The following is a 7,500-nucleotide window of genomic DNA, read 5'->3' on the forward strand; positions in this document are numbered from 1 at the left end:
ACTAACGCCTCGACACTAGGTTTCGTCCTAGTTTCCGAAAAAAAAAAAAGTCCCGGGATGTGGATATGAACTTATCACGTACATATTATACATTTTGACATCCGTATCCAGAGAGACTTACATTTATCTCATTCACACAGCTGAGCAGTTATGGGGCTGAGGGCCTTGCTCAGGGGCCCAGCAGTGGCAGATTGAGTGGCTGGGATTTGAACTCAACACCTTAGGATCCTTATGCCTTAAGCGCAAAGCTATCATTTCAACCCTAACCTCTCCAACTCCTTTTCCCCACCCCCTTCCTCCGTAAGCCACGCCTTCCAGCTTCCCACTGTATCAGTATCGTAAATCGCAAAGATGAAAGTATTGCGTTTTTTAATACGAGCACATCAAAAGCTTAATGCTTTTAATCGTGAGAAAAAGGCAGCGCCGCGATCCCTCCTCTCGTCTTCCTTTCAGCGTAATCACGCCGACCTTTACTTTCACCGCGCGCTTAACATCAGCAAATACGCCATTTACTTTTTTCATGCTTTGTAATTGGGCGCTTTGTAAACCAACCTTGGATTTGGGAAATAATTAATCATTTTGTATTCATTCCGAGGTCACGTTCTCACTTTTTCTCACGAGCCGCAGATTCTCCGAGACGACCAGGCTCGCTTTCCGTCCGATCCAGAGAAACGCAGACTTTTTATTTCTTTTTCTTTTCAGAGATACACAGTTCAGTTCATCGCTGGTTAACGGAAACGCGTCTTTCGCCTCAGTTTTACGTTTCACCAGCCTGAGAAAATTCTTCTGAATTCTGAGAAAGCTTCGATTCAGGTTTGAGTCCACCAGCTTTCGACGAAAACGAAAGCGAAACCACGTCATTTGACTGTTGAAGTTTCATTTTCAGCTTTTCAGAGCTTACATGGCATCGAAAGTTGTACCGGTTTCAACCATATCGAGAATAATAACGTATCGTGAACACCTCGAACGACTCATCGCAGCATCACCGTGTGTCAAACGGACGTCGTGTCAAACGTCTCTGATGCAGATTTGCGCGGTTTCACGCAGAATTCCACGCTCGCTCTTTCTAACATGCTGTCCGTGATAAAATTGCAGACGTGGTAACGCACTTGGTCAGAATATCAGCAGGAACACAACCAGTCTCGAAATCTGTCCGTTTACGTGATCGGTTTCTTCGCTTTCTGTTTTTTCTCTCATGCTCATGATAATCAGTTGTTGCTGCTGAGGATGTATAGAAGCACACTGGAGGTCTGGAGCTTTCACGCCTTCTCACCTATTTGATAACCGTAGCACAGAACATTCTCTATAACACACACACACACACACACCCACCCAGGGGCATTTGTGGATTAGACTTAGGGTGCTGTCTTGGTCTGGGGTCGTGACCTAACACCCTACACCACCTCAGTTCACGTCTTAACGCCGTACTGCTTCAGGTTCTGCACCCTGACTCTGTAAAACTCTCAAAACAGCGGCTCGATTCTTCCCAACGAGCCCGGAAAACCAACACTCATCGATCACGGCTGCTTACGCGTCCGTGTTAAGCCCCCGAGGGAGAACGCCGTCGTTCTGCCACTCGGTGTTTGCTCGAGTGTTCGTTTATTTTTTTATTTTTTTTTAAGAGGGGGATTTTTCGCCATGGTAACTGACAGGGTGATGGAGATGTGGATTGCCATGATGACGGACTAAAGTTAGTCTCCTGCCTGTGTGTGTGTGTGTGTGTGTGTGTGTGTGTGTGTGTGTGTGTGTGTAAGTGTTTCTGTTTGAGGCACGGCGGATGCATAGGCAGCACGGCTGACCTTCGCACGGTGAAATCTTAAGGATTGTTCGGATACGTGAAGCTCTGCTGCTCCACTTCTCCTCTGCTGGACGGCGCTGGTGCTAAAGCCTCCGTCACATCTTCAGTGTGTGAATGATTTCCAAGAACTTCCAGACCCCAAAGCTCTTCCATTTTCTTCTTAACTTACCTCTGACACTGGAGACCCCTTTCCCTGAATGCATCCCCTTATAGAAAGCTTCGCATTATCGAAAGTTGGCGAAGGGGGCGGGGGGGGGGTTTCGCAGGCCCAGTTTTCCAGACTCTGTTCCCTCAGCCGGAAAACCTTAAGTGATTCCTTCATTATCTAGTTTATTTGTTTGCTGTGATGTGTTTCGCGTTCAGGGTTTTGCGCGTGAAACGCGTTCCAGATGTTGCGCAGTTGCAGGCGGCCGGCCGAGCCGGTGTTTGTGCTTTTTTTCTTGTTTAAGTACAAATGGCTCTCACATGTGGAGCCACCGCTGAGATCGTCTTTCTTTCTTTCTTTCTTTCTTCCTCGCTCGCTCACTCTTTCTCTCTCGTGCCTGCTCTCCTCCCCTCGGCCGCATCTGGCGTTCATTTTCAGAGAACTTCAAAGGTGAACAGGGGGGAAAAGCGAAGACACGGAAATGAGCGGAATATTAATCCAACCGCGTCGTCCCGGCTCGGGGGTGCCGGCGCTGCCTCGGCTCCCACACACGCGCAGAAAAATTGCCGCCGTGGCACCGCGTTCATCCTTCATTCAGCCGAGGACAGTGTGTGTGTGTGTGTGTGTGTGTGTGTGTGTGTGTGTGTGTGTGTGTGTGTGTGTGTGTGTGTGTGTGAGGGTGAGGGTGTTTGAGAGAACAAGAGAAGAAGAAAGAGTGGGAGAGAGAGAGAGAGTGTGTGGTGTGTGTGTGTGTGTGTGTGTGTGTGTGTGTGTGTGTGTGTGTGTGTGAGGGTGAGGGTGAGGGTGTTTGAGAGAACAAGAGAAGAAGAAAGAGTGGGAGAGAGAGAGAGAGTGTGGTGTGTGTGTGTGTGTGTGTGTGTGTGTGTGTGTGTGTGTGTGTGTGTGTGTGTGTGTGTGTGTGTGTGTCGCCTCTCTCCTGTTAGTGTGTGAGTGATGAGCCGCAGAGCAGGCGGCTGAGGCCGGAGCTGCTCTCAGATGGGGCTAATTATCTGGTGGCCATTTTAGAGGAATTGTTTACTGAGATGAGAAATGGCAGGATCCTCTTTTAAGGCTCCTTTTTTCTCAATCTGATTTAAACATACACGCACGCACACACACACACACACACACACACACACACACACACACACACACACACACACACACACAGTTTGTCCACCGTCATTAAACAAAGTAAATGCAGAAAGAAGACAATTATAGGTTTAAGAATTGGCAGAACTCTATCTGTCTGTCTGTCTGTCTGTCTGTCTGTCTGTCTGTCTGTCTGTCTGTCTGTCTATCTATCTATCTATCTATCTATCTATCTATCTATCTATCTATCTATCTATCTATCTATCTATCTATCTATCTATCTATCTATCAACAAATCCTTACAAAATCTGTCTCCTTAAAAACGCATAGCACGGCCATTTTTTTGCTTTTCTCTCGCAGCCGAGGTGAGAAGAGACAGGCCTGCAGGCCTCGAGACACACTCGAGACAGAGAGAAAGAGGAAGTGGCAGGCTTTGAGCTGAGAAACAATCTGACGAGGAGATGAATCACTGCTGTTTGGGGTTCGGTTTCCTGCACCGGGACTCTCCGAAATTGTCAGGACTTGCCTGTTTTTCTCCAAAGGCTTTAAAGATGGCTGCCTCCATCCTAAACGTCCTGTAGAATCACTTGTTTCGCTTTTCCAACGTTTTTTTTTCCAACGTGCAAGAGTACGGCCTGCTCTTTGGCCGATCGCCTTTTCTATTTCTTCTCCGATGGAGAAGAGCAAACCCGTCTCAGAAGAAGAAGGCGTGAGGCTCTGTAATCGACCCGGCGCGTGTACGTTCGGCGCGTGTATAAGATGATCGGCACGGCCGATGCGCCTGCCATTATCTCCACGTCAGAGCTGTCATTACTCCCGGCGCCGCTGTAATCCTCCCTGCAACGATGCTTCGGCTGTCCTCGTGTCCGATTCACGTTTTTTTTAAAGCGCAGACCCGCAATATGGCTGAAGAAACACGTGAAACATCGTCTTGTTTTTTTTTTCTCCCTCCCAACTAGTACATGATAGTAATCTTCACAGTTTGACCACAAAGCCAGACTTGCTCCGAAACTTCCACACTTCCTCCAGCCTTAGGGCTTTCTTTATATTTAACTTCTTCCGTTTCTCTCGCATGATATTGTTCTCTCATCAAACCGCGATTAGCTGCAGGTGTGCGCACGTGAACGTGTAGCCGGTGGTGATGCACAGAGACACCGGCTCCAAAGTCCAAGGAGATCTGGTGTATGAACACTTCGGCGGAGGTGGGGATTGGGGGATTTTAGTCATTTTTTTTATCTCTAGACGTAGAGTCCAGGCGTCTAGACGCAGCACCGGAGGTCATAGTGATGATACGGTGAAAATTTGCTTAGAGACCCTTTCCGTATGAAGCGAAACTGGATGAATCGAGCGAGCGTAAAGCAAACACCAAAACCACAGGCAGGCAAAAGACAAAAGAGACTGTCTGTGTGTGTGTGTGTGTGTGTGTGTGTGTGTGTGTGTGTGTGTGTGTGTGTGTGTTTTGCGATGTACTCCATGCCATAAGGTTTTGTTAGCGGGTTATAGTTGTAGGAGGAGTTGGATCAGGTCCAACCACACCCCCTTTATCTCGTCCAAGACAGAGCGTCACGTGAGAGACGTGTAAAAGTTTCCCAGACGGGCCAAACCGGAGCGGACCGGCGCACCTTCACGCGAAACGAAACCGCGCCGTTGATATAAGGTCACGCAAGAGCGATACTTTTTTCATGTTTTTAACCTGGATGACGCACTGAAACGTTCTCTTCTTGCGTGACCTTCCAGACGCCCACAAGAGCAAACGTGACTCCGCCGCACGACGTCGTACCGCTAACCGAGCGGCCTCGAGCGGCGCTTTTAGCTCCTCCTTTCTCCCGATTCAGTTCCCAAAAGCACGGTTCCAGCTCTCGGTGGCGAATTTTTTCCAGCGCTTTATCTGTAACTTGTGAAAAATTAGGAAGTGACTCACAAAGTGTGTGTTTGTGTGCGTGTGTCGTGTGTCGTGTTGTTTGCGGTTTGGGTTTTTTTATGTTTTGGGTGTGCGCCTGGCTTTTTTTCCCTTCTTCTTTTGGCCTCACTCGTTCATAGATTGTGTGTGTGTGTGTGTGTGTGTGTGTGTGTGTGTGTGTGTGTGTGTGTGTGTGTGTGTGTGTGTGTTGTGTTTGTTTGAGTAGATGTTGCTGATTGTGGAGATTGGAAAATATATCTGTTCTCTGATAAACACACAATTGCGTGAAGCATGCACATACAGAAACACAGACAGAGAAATAGAGTGTGTGTGTGTGTGTGTGTGTGTGTGTGTGTGTGTGTGTGTGTGTGTGTGTGTGTGTGTGTGTGTGTGTGTGTGTGTGTGTGAGAGAGTGTGTTAAGGCCGTGAGAAAACCGGAGAGGGCTGGTTCTCTCGGCATGTGCGCTAGGAAAAATCATCCCACACACCCGGAGACTTAAGGGCTGACTATAATTCCAACAGGTTTAACAGGAAAAAAAATGGAACTGGGAGTGTGTGTGTGTGTTTTGCCCCACATGTGTGGGCATGTGGATGTGTGTGGATGTGTGTGTGTGTGTGTGTGTGTGTGTGTGTGTGTGTGTGTGTGTGTGTGTGTGTGTGTGTAGCTTATGCCACAAGGTCTGGGTGCAAACATCATGGTTTTTCACGGTTTGACCACAAAGGCGAAACTTGTTTTTGCCAGTTTAGTCCCTTCAGGCTACAGGCCTCTGTATATTTAACTGCTTTTGTCTCGGGCTCGTCTCGTCTCGTCATGTGATCATCTGAACATGCGAAAAATCTTAACTCGGTCTCACTCTGTCTCTCTGTTTCTCTCTCTGTCTCTCAGGTGGAAGAGCAGTGATGTTACAGAGCTGAGGACACTCTCCACACAGTGAGTACCAGTTAGATCTACTGGTCTTTCTTTCTTTCTTTCTTTCTTTCTTTCTTTCTTTCTTTCTTTCTTTCTTTCTTTTTTTCTTTCTTTCTTTCTTTCTTTCTTTCTTTCTTTCTTTCTTTCTTTCTTTCTTTCTTTCTTTCTTTCTTTCTTTCTTTCTTCCGTTTGGAGGTATTCCTCTCCTCGTCTTCCTCGTCCCTGATTCGTTTTGGCATTCGCAAATTTTTCAAGGTGTGTGTGTGTGTGTGTGTGTGTGTTTAGTAGTGTCTGTAGTTAGTTTAGCGTCTGGTCACACAGGATGTCTCTTCCAGGACAGGACACGCCCCTTGAAGGAAAATGTAACGTCCCGAATGGGATTCAGACAAAAATGGTTGAGACACGGAAAGTAAAACAAAACACATTCAAATAGAGCATCAAATCCACATCAGGATTAGTTTTTTGTTTTTTTGGGAGGATGTTGAATTTCGGCACGTGATTTTTTTTTTTTGTTGGTTTTTTTTTATGTATGTTTTTTTGTTTTGTTTTTTTATTGTGTAATTTGTCAAAGTAGCATTCGCTCTCTCCTTCCGTCCATCCTTCCATTGATTTCTGACAATTTCTTTTCCTATTTCATTCTTTCTTTTCCTGCCTTCCATCCATCCATCCATCCATCCATCCATCCATCCATTTATCCATCCATCCATTTATCCATCCATCCATCCATCCATCCATCCATTTATCCATCCATTTATCCATCCATCCATCCATCCATCCATCCATTTATCCATCCATCCATCCATCCATCCATCCATCTATCCATCTACCTATCCATCCATCCGTCCATCCATTCATCTATCCATCCATTTATTCATCCTACCATTCATCCATCGTTCTTTTCTTCCATGTTATTTTGTTCCCTCATTATCTTTCTTTCTTTCTTTCTTTCTTTTTTTCTTTCTTTCTTTCTTTCTTTCTTTCTTTCTTTCTTTCTTTCTTTCTTTCTTTCTTTCTTTCTTTCTTTCTTTCTTTCTTTCTTTCTTTCTTTCATCGTAATGTGTGGCAGAAGGTGACGAGCCGTCACAGATCCCTGGTGATTACAGAAAGTGTCAGTGAACACAAGGACGACACTTTTCTTTCCTCCCCTTCCCCCCATCCGTTCTGCTCTTTCTCAATCCCTCACTCTCGTCTGTTTTCCCCCTCAGTCCTCTTCATCAATGTGTGTATTTTTTTTTCCTCATGCGTGCGTGTGAAATTCGGCCGCACGGTCGTGGGTGTGATCGCCGCCTCTGTATCGGTTTTTCTTCTCCTTCTCCAGCACTTTGTGTTCTTTGTGAGGAGTGGAGACACGTCCCGCCCGCTCCCGTCCACCTCTCGGCCACCGTCCCCTTCCCCTCAATCAATAATGGTAATGGAGGCCTCGGCGGAGCATCGATTTCTTTGGAGAATTGTAGGAAAGAACGAGGCATCATCGCCGAGCGACATTTTGTCCTTTTTCTCCAACTCTCTCTCTCTCTCTCTCTCCCTCCCCCTCTCCCTCTCGCCCGTGTTCGAAAAAAAAAAAAAAAAAACTACGAGCGACCCTGTTTTTTTGCCCCTCGCAGCCGCCTGTGAAAAATCCGAGGATTATTAATAATCACGTCGCTTTAGATTCA

At 46.6% G+C, this 7,500-nt stretch overlaps 1 protein-coding gene across 3 annotated transcripts in view; it reads left to right on the plus strand.

Moving 5' to 3' along the window:
- baz2ba (bromodomain adjacent to zinc finger domain, 2Ba) overlaps positions 1 to 7,500 on the plus strand; it is an 86,612-nt gene that overhangs the window by 9,774 nt on the left and 69,338 nt on the right. For all 3 annotated transcript variants that reach the window (XM_083524724.1, XM_083524744.1, XM_083524723.1), the window contains exon 2: positions 5,822 to 5,866. The gene's annotated coding sequence lies outside the window, so the exon portion shown is untranslated. The remainder of the gene's footprint in view (positions 1 to 5,821; positions 5,867 to 7,500) is intronic.

This window comes from Silurus aristotelis (genome assembly GCF_946808225.1).
Source record: "Silurus aristotelis genome assembly, chromosome: 2".
NCBI classification, from domain to species: Eukaryota; Metazoa; Chordata; class Actinopteri; order Siluriformes; family Siluridae; genus Silurus; species Silurus aristotelis.